Consider the following 17,537-nt stretch of genomic DNA (forward strand, 5'->3'; position numbering starts at 1 on the left):
AGGTGGTCCCAGGTGTTCCTGCCCTCCTGGGAGCTCCTGAGGGTTCTCCTGCTGGAGGCTCCCAGGCTGCCTCTCTGCCAGCCCTCACCCCAGCAGAGGTCAGGAACGGCCAGGACTGAGGGTACCTAGACAGTTTCCACCCAGGCTGCAGTGGTAAGAGATTGCTCCAGCTACTGAGAGCTGATGTTAGAGTTTTAGGCTTATGTTACTGGAATTTAGACAATGAGGCCACATCACATATAATGAATTACTTTCTTCACTCTCCTCTAATTTAGACTCTTGGGCACTTATCTATCATTGTTGAGTCATTGAAAGACTATGACACTAAGAAACTAAGACATCCTAAAGAAACTAGGGCTAAGAAATGGATTATGTTCATCTATGCCTGGGGGCCTCAGATACCCACCCATGTCAATAAACAGAGTGTCTGTTGCTACAGGGATTTGACCAGGCCATGAATCAAATATGTTTTTCAATAAGAGTTAGTGTTTCTCTCTCATCACAGGATGAAAAGTGATCCCAGGGCTGAGTGCCTTTTGTTGCAGAGTAGTTCAGCATAGGAAAGCTGGTGGGAAGGTCAGTAAGGGCATATAGGGCCGCATGTTGTGTGCTCAAGGGCTAGGTACCTCCACTTAGCAGCCCTGAGTTATGGAAATCCATAAAAAGCTAACATGACTCTAGGCTCTGGATTCCAGGTCCCCAAGAATGACCAGAAATGTTGCCTTTTTTCTTTCTCTGGAAGCAGTATTGTTGATATATAAAGAACACATAGCCAGTGAAACTGGAATCAAGTCATTATGTCATTCTACAAACATTTGCTGAACACTCTTCTATTCCAAGCACCATGTGACATCTTGTGTTGTGATAAGACAGATACATGAGCTTGGGAAAATTTTTGAGGTATTGAGTGACCATTACAGATAATGAAAAATGAATACATTTGCAGGTATGTGATCACAGATAGGCTTAGAGTCTTCAACAAAAAGATGTTTATAATAAGAGTGGCCATATTTTAAACTTAAGAGGACAGCAGGGAAGGATAAATCTAGATTCTTAGCATAAATTTTTTTTTAGATACTGTCAAGAACCCTGTTTATAATTTTACATTAATCTCCCTGAGACCTGGGAATCAGGAAGAAATTTGGCCTTCACAATGAAAGCTATCTAATTAAATATGGTCTATGTGAGCAGATACTATATACATTTGTGGTTTTTGTTTTTGTTTTGTTTCATTTGTTTGTTTTTGATGTCTCTATATGTGCAAGCTTGGGAAAATCTTTTCTTATCTCTGGACCTCCATTTCCTAAATGAGGTGTTGGGGTTGCTTATGCACAGTGCTCCTTCTGGTTCTGACAGTATGAATAAGCCTTAGCTGACTCAGGAACATATCCTAAAGCTAACGAATCTTCTAGTGAATCTTGCAACGAGAATAGCAGAATGGTCTGATTTCACTTTGCAATCCACTGAATCATCGTTACATTGAACAAGCAATGACCCATAGGATATAATCATAAAGCTACATAATTCATGTCTCCCATTCTTCTTTAAATATATCCTGTGGGACCACTTCATTCCTATCCATGGATGAAATTTTGGACAAATCTTGTGACTTTTCTTGTTCCTTTCAGGTAACAAAACATTCTCTAGTCAATCATTAATATATCTGGGTCGGTGTAATAATCAAACTTTAAATTTCAATCAAAGATGTAACTTCTCCCCATTCCCAGTTCAGACCTGCTTCAGGCCAGTTGGCTTCTCTCCACCTCACACCTAACCTTGTGTTTTTGCCCCCCTCCCATATTTAGCTAATAATGATTTCGAATCCTTCATGACCAGAGTAAGAGGACAGGAGAGGCAAGAGGTAGGAGAGTTTTTACCTGACTAATCCTGCTGTGAGTTGGCATCATTCTCCCAAGTTCTGGTGGGTGTTTAAAGCTGATTCTTCATCCTAAGGGCTCTTACATGGGCACTTTGGTGACCCTGCCATCTCTCACCTGCACTTTCCCTGACATGGACAAATATAATTCTTCTCTGGCTGGTTACCTGGTCACTTCCTTCCACAGCCCCAAATCTGCAGGTAGATCTCTAGCTTCTTTCTGCAGAGGCCCCCTTGTGCCACCAGACAGTCCCACAGAAAGAATCTAAGATGATCTTACTTTTTTTTAGAGAGTGGGGAGGGAGGAGGAGAGGGGCAGAGGGAGAGGGAGAGAGAGAATCCCAAGCAGGCTTTTCACGGGGCTCAATCTTACAACCCTGAAATCATGACCTGAGCTGAAATCAAGAGTCAGATGCTTAACCAACTGAGCTACCCAAGTGCCGCAAAGATCTTACTTTAGCTCTCTCTTCTGATGGCCCACATCTGGTCCCTGACAAACACTACACATCCTTTGCCCAAACAAATTCTGGGCATGCAGCTGAACCTTGCAGTCACCTCTCTTTTGTTCTGCCATCAGAGTAGTCAGACTTTTAGATTTCCCATGGGAATCAAACAGTAATCCACTGTGTCTCTCAAGCTCTGGGGACAGATATCAAGCTAGTGACATGGCCACATTGAAGCCTTTCGTAATACACTAGACAATTCTCTCCATAATTCATCTTCTAGTCAACCTGTTTCTCAACCTCTACATTCCTTTTGCAGGCTGGATGTAGGTGGTCACCTATAGGTATAAAACTGGCTTTCCACCGTCTTTTTTTTTTTTTTTTTTTGCAAGATGTGCATACTTTACTCTACCTTGGGGTGTCTGTTGTCTTGCAGCCTCAGCGAAAACTGAAACTAAAATTGTTTCATTTTAACATCCTGTCCCAGGAACCCCCCTTCAGCTTTCCTTAAGTGATTACTGAGGAAACTCTTGCCTTGGTTTCCACCGTATTCTCTCCCAAGCTCACCATGCTGGAGGAATTTCCAGAGTTTTCCCTGGAGCAATGTCGCTGCCTCACTTCTTCCCTTGACTAGGACAGTTATTTCTAGCCAAAAGATGCTTTCCTTCCTAGCTGGCCTGGCTTTGAAAGCAATGACTCGAATTGTCTTCATGAGCCCTTCCCTAGCCCATGGCTGATTTGAAAAAATGAATTGCTCCCAGTCAACCAACCTTGTGGACATTGTTTCTCATGCCCCAGGTGTTGCAGAACTGAGTTCAGTGCATCTCACGTGTCTGGGAGCCTCAGGGAAAGTAGAAGCAGCAGCTATGTCACTGTAGGCTCTAAGTGGCCCCCTTGCCACATGTCTTTTCCACCCATCTGCCATGGAGCCTAAAATGACACCAGTAGAGAGTTTGCCTTTAGATTAAGACATCGCCTCTTTAGGATTGCCTTGTCAAATTTCCCTTAAAAGGTCACACATCAAATTATTATCACTTCAGATGAAGACTTAGTTTATCCTGCCCCCTATTGTGGCAAGGAGGGCACATATAAAAGGGAAAGGATGGAGGCCTTGGTTGATTTTAGGCTCCAGATCCCTCCATAGGACCACATCATTCCTAAACACGACTGCACAGTCTTGAGCTCATTTGAACCAGGTGGTTCTCTGCCCAAGTGCTGTTCAGTTAGAGCTGTAACCGATCAGGCTTGGTGCCACACGGTTGCAGGGTTTGTCAATATTCATTAGAGCATTTCCAGAAGACAGTTAATCAGACGATAAGAAAAGGAAAAACCATGACACATAAGGAACTATCAAAGAAACAAGGTTTGTGGCCAAAAAATGGATGATTTGGACATCATTTTCTGAAAATGGACATCATTTTCTGATCCAGTGGGTCATACAGATTTGTTCTCGGTGGTTCTGGTGGTAGATTTAATTAAACCTAAGGTCTTGCCACTCAAACTCTGGTCAGGAGCATCCTCATCACCTGAGAAAGGCAAAAGCTCAGAGGCCCTCCCACACTCTTTAACAAGAGATCCCAGGTGTTTTGAAGACACATTATAGTTTGAGAAGCGTGGATTTAAGGACTACTGTCCCAGGTAGAGAACTTGGCAGCTGAAGAACCAGGTGGAACTCTTACAAGATAGCTCCCTTAGGAGTCAGGTGGGGTTGTATTCGTAAGGAACTTTGAAAAGTCAAAGCTACAGAAGTAGAAGGGACTGCTTGAATGGTAGTGACCTCCTCGTTCCTGGTGACAAATGTAGATGCCCACTTGTTAGGGCCATGAGGGGGACGTCGGCAACCCAGAAGAGAAGTAGGAGCAAGATGTCACAGCTGGAGGTGGCAGCGGCTAGCTTTGGGCAGCAGGTGTCCCAGGAGCCCCAGTGAGGGGCCCCCCAGAGGTGAAAGTGAGGCTACCAAGACAGAGCAGGTCACATTGGAACAGAGAGAGGACATCTTCCACATCCCTTCCTCAGAGCTTTCAGATAGAAACTTTCTTCTGTGATGTTTCTCCTATGTCTGGGGAAAACCAGACTACCTACTCGGCTGCCTGAATCCCGTCTGGAAGGGAAAGTTCTTGGCTTGAAATCAGGAACTTCGGTCATTCCCCTTTAGTTCTGTTACTTGACAGCCACACGTGGTGTGTGTTTTAGGAAGTAGAACAGCTCTCCGGTGCTTTAGGAGAATGGAGGCAGAAACGTGGATTTGATAACATTTGCGCTTCTGTCAGAAACCATGGGATGATCACAGGGAAATTTTACCTTACCTTTGAATATTGAAAAGCCCTCAATTATAAATAAACATTCGCCAGTGTTCTCCAAACTTAAATGTGCTCAGGAACCACCTGGCATCTTGTTAAAGTGCAGATTCTAGCCTCAGTGGGGCTGGCGTGGGGCCCGAGAGTCTGCGTATCTAACAGGTGCACAGGCGGATTGGTGCTGCTGCTGGTCGGCGACCACACTTTGATAAAGCGTGGGCTCGCACAGTCCTCACCTGGGGAAATGTATCATTTATTCAGGTTTTCAGTAAAATAAGTCTATTTGCACTAGGACAATGTGCCGTCCCCCCCCCCCCGCCCCCGTACAAGTGTTGCCACCGAAGATGATCCGATGCCCATGGAGAGCAGAGGGGTGGAGGGATCAGGCAAGGTGGCAGGTGTGCAAATCCAGGTGAGAAAGAGGAGGTTTGCTGCACTGGTGAGAAGGGTGAAAGAAAGCCAAGAACGACGACAGGCAAAGTCCCCAGTGTGGCCTGGCCACCTTCCATAGCAGGGTCCCTGCCATCTTTTAGGCTTCCCCGAATCCCAAGACGTCCATCTGTTCTCCCAGACCCATGTTTACACATCTTCAGTGGCACTTAATTTTGCATTATAGTGCAAGAATCTGGACCAGATCTCATCTCCCTGCTGGATAGATTTGGGGAGCAGAGCCTGAGATGTAACGAATCTGTAGCAAATATTTATGGCTTGAATTCTGTGCAACACAACAGAACAAATTGTCTGCTCACCAAGAGTAGGGGAGATCTCTGGAAACCACAAATGTGATAGCTGAACTCTTCTGCAAGATCTAATTTAGTGATTGGTTTCCTGCCCTTTGAAGTTTTAACACGATGGGAACAAACTGTTTACTTTTTCTCCAGTAGCTTTTTCGATACACAGATGGTAGGGGTGGGAGATGAGGAAGGACTTTTGTTTTTGAAGCTTGATGTTTTCCTCCTTGGCTGGTGGTCTTTGAGCCAGGCACCAGGAACCCAGTGGCGGAACAGACATTCACAGTTTCTGCCTGGATTTTGCTAAATGCTAAGTGCTCCATTATGGTTAAGCCTATGTACCCGCCTTTAGAGATCAAGTCGGCTTCCTTGTTGAACTGCAAATTTATCTAATATGATAGCTCTATGGAGAATGACTGTACAGGGAATATCTATCTTTCTGAAAGATTGTTTATTTCCTTTTCTTTTTTTTAAGATTTTATTTATTTGGCAGAGAGAGAGACAGCGAGAGAGGGAACACAAGCAGGGGGAGTGGGAGAGGGAGAAGCAGGCTTCCCACCGAGCAGAGAGTCTGATGTGGGGCTCGATCCCAGGACACTGGGATCATGACTGAGCCACCCAGGCACCCCAGATTGTTTGTTTCTAAAAGGAAAGAGAGTTTATCAAGTGCCATGAGTTATTTGACATAGAAACATCCATTTAGTCAGCAAACATTTAGTGAGCTTTCCCATTTGGGATGCACCGAAGCCCGCAAGTTCAAGGCTACTTGTTCAGAGCCACAGAGAAAGGCCACAGTGGGGAGGAGACTGAACCCAGGTCTTCTCTTCCCTGACCCTTTGCTTCCCTCCCAAGCCAGTTGCCAGTAGGATCCTATTGCCCCTATTACCCCACACTTGCTCGGGAGGGTGCACATCCTGTGCCCCCCCCCCCCCCGCCGCCGGCTCAGAAGCCCGACTGTACTCAGTGGATGCTCACAAATGGCTTGTGGTACACCTGTGTCATTTCGTCTCACAAAGACATAAAAGAACAAAACAAACCCCAACCACCATTTAGCAAAATCCAGGCAGAAACTGTACTCCAATTATATCAATTCTCTTTTCTCCTTCAGGGTTTCCTATCTTGGCCCCAAGGAGTGTGTCATCCTTGTCCCTGGGCTCTGCGTACATCCCTGCAGGGTTACATCCACAGGACAGGCAGAGCCCATCACTCCAGACATCAAGAGAGCTCTCTCATTTTTACAAAACCCACACACAGTGGCCTGCTCCACCAGACAGTAGGCATAGTTTGACCTGGTATCTTATTTTAAAGATTTATTCATTTATTTGGAGGGCCGGGGCAGAGGGAGAGGGAGAGGGAGAGAATCTCAAGCAGGCTCTTCACTGAGCCTGGAGCCCGATGCGGGGCTCGATCTCATGACCCTGAAATCATGACCTGAGCCAAAATCAAGAGTCAGACACTTAACCAACTGAGCCACCCGGGCACCCCTCAACGTAGTATTTTAAATAATATGTGGAATGATGGAGGCAAAAACCAAACCAAAACAAACAAAAAAACCCCACAACAGCGAAGGAAGGTGCGTTACACCAGATTCCCTTGTAGCTGCTTGTCTCCCAGTTCAGGTCAATGATTGGAGTATCTCAGAGCTATGTTCGCCCTGTCACAGGCCGTGTGAACAAAATGCGCTGTTCTGTTAGGCTCGAAAGAGAGTCATTTGGGAGGAGAACAAAGTATCAATACCAAGCTCAGGTGTTAAGAATCCTCTGAGAGGGGCGCCTGGGTGGCTCAGTCGTTAAGCGTCTGCCTTCGGCTCAGGTCATGATCCCAGGGTCCTGGGATCGAGCCCCACATCGGGCTCCCTGCTCAGCAGGAAGCCTGCTTCTCCCTCTCCCACTCCCCCTGCTTGTGTTCCCTCTCTCGCTGTGTCTCTCTCTCTATCAAATATCAAATAAATGAATAAAATATATATATATAAAAAAGAATCCTCTGAGAAAGTTTTGATGGAAAAGTTCAAAGAGGAGTGTCTATCAGGTCTGCGGCAAATACAAAGGCCTTCCTGTATTTTCAGACAGCTAGGTCCACGGGAAGCCCAGCTAGTGTTCCTATAGCATAAGATGGGGAGTGTTTGCCAGGGTAGGACTCCTAATCTTAGTTCTGCCCCTGGGCATCAATATTTCATTCAGGAAAATTTATTTATTGTGTTTCCAATTATATCATTCGTTAAAATATAATATCTGTACATATTTTAAAACACCGAGCTAGGTAGGGCGCCTGGCTGGCTCAGTCAGTAAAGTGTGCAACTCTTGATCTCAGAGTTGTAAGTCTGAGCCCCACGTGGGGTGTTGAGATTACTTAAAAAAATAAAATCTTAAAAAATTGAGCTAAAGGGGAAAAATATAACCTCATGAAAAAGGCCTGAGTTTTGTGGAGTTTAAAATCGATTTTTTCAATGTTCAGTAATTTGCTGAACCTCTTTGCAGTGCAAGGCTTATGTTTCTGTTCTCTTTTGACTCCTGTAGATACTGAGGAAGCACAAGGTAAGTATTCAATAATTCTTGTTAAATGCATGAATGTTCCAGTTAAGTCGTTATATAACACTCTGAGATAAACTTCATGAACTGTCTCCTATTACCGGGTAGTGTCTGGGTCTCATACATAAGCAGTAAACCATTTGCTGAAAAAAATCCCATAAACTTTCTGGCAGAGAATTGAACAGGTATTCTATGGCAGATACATCCTAGCTGTGACTGAATTAATCATTGTAATTTCCAAACTGACATGCGGAGTCAAGAGAAATGAAGCAAATGCCCTTTTCCCATCTGTATCAGTTATCTATTGCTGTGTGACAAATTACCCCAAAACTTAGTGGCTTAAAATAACGTTTATTATCTCAGTTTCTGTGAATCAGGAGTTCAGGTGCAGCTTAACTGGGTCCCCTGGCTCTAGGTCTCACACCAGGCTCTCAAAGCTCAACTAGGAAAGGATCCACTTCCTAGCTTATTCATGTGGTTGTTGGTTTCCCATGAGCTGTTGGTTTCTTGCCATACGGGCCTCTCCACAGAGCATCTCACAACATGGCAGCTTGCTTTCCTAGCATTAGGAATACTGGAAAGTATCATGAGCCACCCTGAAAGTCAGGATGTCCATTTAGAACCAAAACTTACAAGGTGTCCTCTATTCTGGTCACTCCAACATTTTCCTGATTGAGGACCACTTTTAATTTCCCTGAAGTTCTAGAAAGACCAAAAAGGGTGGGGCTGTTGAGGAAACAGAGCATGACTGCAGAAGGAGCCCCCCACCTTCGCCCTCCCCCACCTGTTAGGAGTTGCCATAAGAACTTGGAGTAGAGGCATGGCAAAGCTGAAAGACCATATGGGAAGTGTTCTGGAACCAGCTCTCCTCTTGAGACCGGAAGGGCATTCATTATCCCAAATGGCTGACTTTGGGCAAAATTTCCACAGAAGGAAATCAACCCGTAGACTTAGAACAAAGTCTTAGGCAAACCAGAAACATTTGAGAGGACTGCCGAAGTTCAGGTGTCAGGCATTAAAATTATGGCTGGTTTCTGTGCATCTCATTAGGGGAGAAAATATATAAATGTACTTAAATGGACCAGAGGGGAGTCATAAGGTTGATTCTGAGGGCTGAGTGATCTGAACTTGGAGACAAGCTTAAAGGGAAAAATCTATACTGGCCAGAGACCAAGTTAATGGAAAATTTAATTGAAGCGAATGAAATGCTAAGCCTCCTAGGTGGTGTGGCCTGGTGCCCTTTGAACCGGGAAGGCTGGGACGGGAGGCCACAGAGGGCCCTGAGGGAAAACGTGATGAGCTTATCTGAGCAAGACCCAGGGCGGGACTGAGCCTGAGCAAAGAAAGTCCGCAAACCTCCACTAGAGCCTCAGGGAGAGGCAGCCTGGAGGGCAGAGAGGAAATCTGCTGATTTCTGCCACTGCGAAGTCCTTAGAGGGTCTCTGCCTCCCGCCGCGGCACTGAGCACGTGCTGGGCACCCGGGTGCCGGAGAGGAGCAGGGGTGTGGGTGGGAGGCCGCCACCCAAGGTAGGAAACAATGGCCCCTCAGCAGGGGAAGGGCAGCCCTCCTGGGGACCTGCTATTGTTTCCCGGGGTCTCCCCCCTCCTGCCCCCTTCTGCGCTCTGCTTCCCCGCTTAGAGCTTGTAGCTCTTTCTCTGCAGCCGGAGCTTCCTGGCTGCACCCCTCCGGGGGTGGCACCTGGTTCGCCGTCGCTCTTGGAGCGGCAGAGTAGGGGGCCCACAGGGCTACTTCCTTTCGGAATCTGGGTTTCAGGGCTGGGATCTGTGCAGCTGCCATCTCGTCAAGCCGCCGAGCCAAGCTGTTCTCACATGGAGCCCTCTGGCCACTGACCCAGTGGTTTGCCTTTCTTGCCGGCCTGGGCAGGGCTGTGTGACCCGCTGGCCTGGGCAGGCCGGCGGGCAATGGGTCCAGAGCAAGGCAGTGGCTCCCAGCCTAGGGGGAGGTGGCCGCGCGCAGTATAGAAAGGGCTCACTGTGTGCTGCAGCTGCTCCTTCAGCTGAGAAGTCACGGCTGGTGTGGGGAAATAAGGTGGGGAGTGGAGGGGGGGTGTGGGGGGGTGTGGGTGGGGGTGTGCGTGTGCGTGAAAGAGGGGGGTGGAAAGAACTGTCCATTCTGAAAAAGAATCGTTTCTAAGACTCTGGAATTTGGGGCTCATTACTGCACGAATAGGTATTATTTGAGACTAATTTTGCAGATGGCCGTATTGTTGCTTTTCAGGGCTTCATTTGGTTAAAGAACCCACATAAAGTGCCGGCTTCACTTTTTTTGATAAAATAAACAGGCAGGTTCACTTAACTCTGAGCAGTTTGGTCTTGGGTCCTAAAGGACAAGGGGTCAACCGCAGCCTGAACTGAAACTCCATCAGGAGTGTCTGCACTTTAATACACATGAGCCCCCCTTTTCCTCGCTGTGCTGCTCTTGCTGCTTTGGGACTTTCTCTCTCTGGCTCTTGGCTTTCTTCTTCCTGTCCCTCTGTCTCTCCCTGCTTCTCTTCGGACCTTCTCTACATTCCAGGTGCTCTTGCCGGACCCTCCAGAGCTGCAGTGGCAACAGGGCTTCATCGGGCGGGCGATCTGGAAGGCTCTGCAGAGGTGAGGGAGGAGGGAAGCGCCCACACATGCCTGACCCTCGAGTTTGTTTCCCAGACAGGGAGGTGTAGACACAGTTCAAATTCAGAAGCAAATGGCTATCCCTTGAGGCTCGAGTGGGTTTGAACTCTTCGAGTGTTCTTTGGCTTCACTAATGGGCAGGCTTTCCGTACAGCGGCTGGGGGAAAACGTAGCTCACAGATCAGCAATGGTGAAAAAGGAACACCAGGCTCTCCTGAAAGTTCCCAAGACATTAAACCCTGAAAAGTTCCCAAGACATGAAACCCTGAAAATGCGGCAGACGTCTTGGATGGCACCATGGGTGTGTTTGCCTTTCTGTTTAAGCCTGCTCCTGTGATAGTCCAAGAGCAGATTATTCCTTTTCCTGGAGGGAAGATGTAATGATTTTCCAAGCAGCATCCTTTGTCCCTTGGATACAGGCAGGGAGGTTATAGAAAAAAGTGCAGGAGACCCCTCTCCCTTACCCCACTTTGCGGAGCTGATGTTCTCCACAGAGATTAAATGGCCTTACATGGAGGCTGGGTTGGATCCTCTTGTTTAATGAGAGGTGCCAGGGTGACAAGCTCATTTCAGATGAGAAGCAGTTTTCTAAGAAATCAGGGAGAAAAGGTCCGCCCCATGGTTGGCCGTGAGTCTGCACGCAGGGGCTGGATCTGCGCGGGGCACTCGTGCCTGGCAATCCCAGGACTGCTGGCCCCATCTGGTGTTCACTCACCAGTCAGCCACAAAACCGCTGAAAAGTGCAATTCCCTCCTCAGGTACGGATCTGGTCCTTCTTTTTACAGACTTTAAATGGTGGTTTTAGGTAACCAATAATCCATGGTCACACAGTGAAATTCTTAGTTCCTAAGAGTTCTGCATACCCACAATTTCTCTCCCTGTATGTTGATGACTTCATAGTTTTGAATAGTAGAAAGGTGATGTATCCAGCAGTCATCATTTCAACTAAAGCAAGAGGAATTGGGGGTAGATGTAAGGAGGAACTTTTAGGCGATAAGATTTGCAGTACAATGAGCTAATTGTGAGGGAGATTGTAGAATCTCTTGCAGGAAGCTTTTAAATAAGAGGCTCATTTATTTTTCCTTATTTACCACCCAGCCTGAAAAGAGGGCTTGGTACTAACTCGGTGCTTTCCAGGGTTAATACACCACCTTTCACAATTTTTGCTATGTCCATATAACAATTGTAAAAGTGTTTACTTAAGATGTTCCTTTAAACAGATTCATTTCTTTTAACTTTAGCTCTTAGTCACTTTAAGCAATGATACCGTATCAGTGAAATCATAGTTTGATGGGCTAATTATAGTTTATTGCTATCCACTAAAGTACATGACTATAAAAAATCATGTTCCCTTGTAGCTGTGTCTTCCAAAAAGATACACCTTCAAGTCCTAACTTTCTGCCTGTGAATAGAACGTTCTTTAGAAATAGGGTCTTTTGGGGCGCGTGGGTGGCTCAGTCAGTTAAGCATCCAACTCTTGATTTCAGCTCAGGTCATGATCTCAGGGTTGTGAGATAGGCTCCGCACCCAGCGTGGAGCCTGCTGAAGATTTTCTCTCTCCCTCTCCCTCTGCTCCCACCAACCCCCCCCCCACTCTCTCTCTCTCTCTCTCTCAATTAAAAGAAAAAAATAGGGTCTTTACAGATGTAATCAAGATGAGGTCATACTGGATTATGGGCCCTAATCCAATGACTGATGCCTTCCTAAGACCTTTGGAAACAGACACAGAGGCACAGGGAAGATGCCATGTGACAATGGGGGCGGATAGGAGGGATATATCGACAGTGAAAGATCGTTGGCTACCAGCAACTAGGTAGAGACAAGGAAGGACACTACCCTTGAGCCTTAAGAAAGAACATGGCCCTGGGGCACCTGGGTGGTGCAGTCAGTAAGCATCCGACTCTTGGTTTCTGCTCAGGTCATGATTTCAGAGTCGTGAGATCGAGCCCCATGTTGGGCTCCATGCTCAGCACGGAATCTGCTTGAGTTTCTCTCTCCCTTTGCCCCTCCCTCCACTCTCTCTCTCCAAAATAAATAATAAATAAATCTAAAAAAAAAAAAAGAGGAAAGAACACGGCCCTGCCGACACCTTGATTACATACTTCCAGCCTCCAGAACTATGAGAGAATGCATTTCTGCTGTTTTAGGCCACTAAGTTTATGGTATTTTCTGTAGCCTTAGGAAATGAATACACCAAAGTCCCTCCTAAAATCATGCGCGGTCCCACCAGGGGGGCGCACCTGCCACTGGGGGAAATGCTGGGCTCTGTGCAGTCCCTTTTTCGGGCCTGTAGGTGAATGATGACGGCCTGCATGATATCGGTCATTTTTACACTTCCGTATGATGTGTCAGCACCCGTGTTTACAAAGGTGAGGAAAAGGCTGTTTTAGCCAGGTTTGAGCAGATGTGTCTCATCAACTCTGAGCGGCACCCTAGTGTGTGCACCTGAACGTGCTGCTCACTCCCAGGCTTCCTGGGAGCTCCAGGCTGAGCAGAGCCGCGGTAGGGGGCTTGCCGATCTGTCTCCACGGTGGTTCACCCTCTGCCTCTGGAATAATGGGCGTATCCTGTGCTGGGTAGAGGGCTGTTGCCTGGTGGTCTCTCAAGTCGGTTTTACTTTTTGATGAATTCATTTGGATCCCAGCCCAGAAGCTGGCTTTTATTACCTTTGATCTCACTCATGGTCGTCAGCAGTTTTTAAACCAATGAAGTCCATGTTCCCTTGTTCCCCGTTTCTGCACGTCGTCATAGGACGATGATCTTTCATCCGCATCTGTATTTTCCAGCTATATTGCAGATTGGAGAATTGTCTGCATTCTCTACCTTACCGCTATCAGAACCCATGTAGACATATTTAATCTCGATTTAAAATATTTAATAAACAGAATAAATGTTTTAGTTAGATCTTTTTTTATCATTGTTTACCATGCATCCATGAGAGTCCTTTCTAATCTGTATCGTAAGGCGTATTCTGTGTAATGGCCGCCTCACTGCTAACAGTGGCCCAACTGTCCACTCGATAGCTATTTATTGAGTGCCTTCTGTATGCCAGACACTGAGTAGCTTCCTCACATACAGCAAGGCACCTGCCACTAGGGACACAGAAGGGATTAGTATCTCAGGTACTGAGAACGTTCCAGTAAAGGGAATATGATGACAGCTTACTGCTAACTGGCTTGGAATGGTGCTAACCCATAGTAGGTGCTCAGTGTTTGTCTCCTTCTCCTCACTCCATTCGGGAGGCAGCCTCGTACATAGCTCTGTAACCTGGGCCTTTTTAGAATCTTCCTACTGCCGTCTTCTGATCCAGATGGAAGAGCTGCAGTAGAGGTCATCAAGGAGCAGGTGCCGAGTTCCAGGTTCCTGAAGACCTCTTGCAGCATCCCCGGGCCACGAAGCAGAAAGCACAGAGCATGCATACACTGAGGCTGCTCAGCTTACTTGTGTCGTGGCGGCCGGAGCGGTGTTGGCCGGACCTGCCTATGTAACACTCTTAAGAATGTGTTCAGACCCAGCGCCAGGCTTCTGCAGGGAATTGTTTAAACAGCTTTATTGAGATTATCATACAAGAGTGCAACACAGTGGTTGTTAGTTTATTCACAGAAATGTGCAGCCACAATGGTAGAACACTTGCAGTACCTCAAAAAGCACATACGCTTTAGCCAGCACCCTCTCTCCCCACTGTCCCTCTGCCCTCAGCAACCGCTGATCTACTTCTTGTCTGTATAGGGTTGCCTGTCCCGGACATTTCATGTAAGTGCAATCACTTCATCCGTGGCCTTTTGTGACTGGCTTCTTTCACTTAGCAGAATATTTCAAGGCTCATTCATGCTGTAGCAGTATCAGTATTCATTTCTTTTTATGCCTGAATAATATTCCGTTGTGTGGATAGGCATCATTTTGTGGATCCATTCGTCAGTTGATCACCTTTTTGGGTTATTTCCACCTTTGGGCTATTATGAATAGTGCTTCTGTAAATGTTCATGTACCAATTTTTGTGTGGACATATGTTCTCATTTCTCTTGGTAGATACCTAGGAGTGGAATTGCTGGGTCGTAGAATGACTCTAGTTTGAACGAGTTGAGGAAGAGCCAGACTGTTTTCTGAAGAGCCTGTACCATTTTATATTCGCACCAGCAGTGTATGAGGGTTCCAGTCTCTCTACAGCATCATCGACATTTGTTATTATCTGACTTTTTATTATAAACATCCAAATGAGTGGGAAGTTACACTTCTTTGCGGTTTTGATTTGCATTCCCCAATGACTAATGATGGGGAACATGTTTTTGTGTGTTTATTGGCCATTTGTATATCTTCTTTGGAGAAAGATCTCATCAAGTTCTTTGCCTATCTTTAAATTTGATTTCTTTTTTTTTTTTTTTTTTTTAAAGATTTTATTTATTTGACAGAGAGAGCACAAGCAGAGGGAGAGAGGGAGAAGCAGGTTCCCTGCTGAGCAAGGAGCCCGATGTGGGACTCGATCCCAGGACTCTGGGATCATGACCTGGGCCAAAGGCAGCCTCTTAACCGACTGAGCCACCCAGGCGTCCCAAATTTGGTTTCTTTTTATTGACTTTTATTGAGTTACTCTGGAAACAAGTCCCTGATGAGATATATGATTTGCAAGTATTTTCTCCCATTCCATGGGTAATCTTTTCACTTTTTTGATGCTATCTTTCCAAGCACAGAAGTTTTACGTTTTGATAAAGTCCAATTTACCTATTTTTTCTTGTGTTGCTCATGCTTTTGGTGCTAAATGTAAGAATATCTTGCCAAATCCAAGGTCATGAAGATTTATTCTTATGTTTCCTTTTAAGAGTTTTATAACTTTTTGCTCTTACATTTAGGTCTTTGGCCCATATTGAGTGAATTTTTGTATATGGTATGAATTAAGGGTCCAATGACATCGTTTTGCATGTGGATATCCAGTTGTTCCAACACCGGTTGCTGAAAAGATTTTTCTTTCCCCATGGAATGATTTTTGGCACCCTTGTGGAGAATCAGCTGAACATAGACACAGTTTATTTTTGAACTCTCGATTCTATTCCATTGCTCTGCATACCTATTCTTATTCCACAATCACACTGTCTTCATTATCGTTGCTCTGTAGTCAACTTTGGAATTGGGAAGTGTGAAGGCTCTATGTTGTTCTTTTCTCGTGATTGTTTTGGTTCATCTTGGTCCCTCGAAAATCATGAGTTTTAGAATCAGCTTGTCAATTTCTATGAAGAAGTCAGCTGAGATACTGACAAGAATTACATTGATTCTGTGGGTCAATTTAGGGAGTATCGCCATCTTGATATTCAGTCTTTTGATTCATGAACATGGGATTTTTCCCCATTTATTTAGATCTTCTTTACTTTCTTTCAACAATGTTTTGTAGTTTTCAGTTTTACACTTCTTTTGCTAAATTCATTCCTCCATATTTTATTCTATTTAATGCTATTATAAATGAAATTGTTTTCTTAACTTCATTTTCAGAATCTGAAACACAGTTGATATTTGTATATTGATCTTGTATCCTGCAACTTTGCTAAACTCATTTATTAGTTCCAATAATGTTTTAATGGATTCTTTAGGATTTTCTACATACAAGCGATAGTTTTATTTCTTCTGTCCTATTTGGATGCCTTTTCTTTCTTTTTCTTACCTAATTGCCCTGGCTGGAACTTCCAGTAAAATGTTGAATAGAAGTCGTAAGAATAAGCATCCATGTCTTTTTCTTGATCTTAGGAGGGAAAGCATCCAGTCTTTCACCATTCACTATGGTGTTAGCTGTAAATTTTTTGTAGATGCCCTTTCTTCAGTTGAGGAAGTTGCCTTCTATTCCTAGTGTGTTGAGTGTCTTTTTTATCAGGAAAGGACATTGAATTTTGTCAGATCTATTGGGATAATTGTACTATCTTTTTTTTTTTAATTCTATCTATATGGTGTATTACATTAATTGATTTTTGACTGTTAAACCAACCTTGCTTTCCTGGGATAAATCCTACTTGGTCATGGTGTATAAGTCATGTTATATGTTACTGGATTTGATCTGCTGGCATTTTGTTGAGGATATTTGTATCCATATTTATAAGAAATATTAATCTGTAGTTTTCTGTTCTTGAGATGCCTTTGTCTGGTTTTGGTATCAGGGTAATAGTGGCCTCATGGAATGAGTTGGGAAGTATCCCTTCCTTGTATTAATTTGCTTATAAAGAATTGGTTTTAATTTTTCTTTAAATGCTTGGTAGAATCTACTCATGAAACCATCTGGGCCTGGGATTTCTTTGTGAGTAGCTTTTGATTACTAATTCATTCTCTTTACTTGTTATAGGTTTACTCAGATTGTCTATGTATTTTTTTGAGTCAGTTTTGGTAATTTGTCAGTTACTAAGTTACCTAATTTATTGGCATATGATTGTCCATAGTATCCTTTAATGATCCATTTTGTTTCTATAAGATTGGTAGTAATGTCATCTCTTTCATTTCTGATTCTCGTAATTTAACTCTTTTCTTTTTTCCTTGGCCAATCTAGCTAAAGTTTGTCAATTTTGTTGATTTTTTTCAAAAGGTCAGCTTAGGTTGCATTGATTTTCCCCATTGTTTTTCTAGTCTTTACTTAATTTCTGCTTTAATCTTTATTTCCTTCCTTCTGCTTGCTTCAGGTGTAGTTTGTTCTCTGCCCCCCCCCCCCCACTATCTTATCATGAAAGATTAGGTTATCAATTTGAGATCTTTCTTCTTTTTAAATATAAGTATTTACAGCTATAAATTTTGCTCTAGGCACTGCTTTAGTGACATCCCATATGCAATGACTTTTATTTCCAGGCAAGTTCCATATTTATCCCCATCTATGAGAAGAATTGATAGCTCCCCTAATAAAACCAAGTCTTAATCTTTCAATATCTACATTATGGGAGGAATTCATTCATGAAGAAGACATCTGGATCTTGTGGCCTCAAATGTGTTTCCTCATTGCCAACCTTGGAGGATCCATTGGTTTTTGTTACTCTAGCACATTTTCTTTGTGGATGTCAAGATTTGT

General features: G+C 44.6%; 1 protein-coding gene across 6 annotated transcripts in view; it reads left to right on the forward strand.

The window, feature by feature from the left end:
* The window catches only part of SCML4 (Scm polycomb group protein like 4), a 114,952-nt gene that overhangs the window by 75,554 nt on the left and 21,861 nt on the right, over positions 1–17,537 (forward strand). The window lies entirely within an intron of this gene.

Source organism: Halichoerus grypus, chromosome 9 (genome assembly GCF_964656455.1).
Source record: "Halichoerus grypus chromosome 9, mHalGry1.hap1.1, whole genome shotgun sequence".
Classification (NCBI taxonomy): Eukaryota; Metazoa; Chordata; class Mammalia; order Carnivora; family Phocidae; genus Halichoerus; species Halichoerus grypus.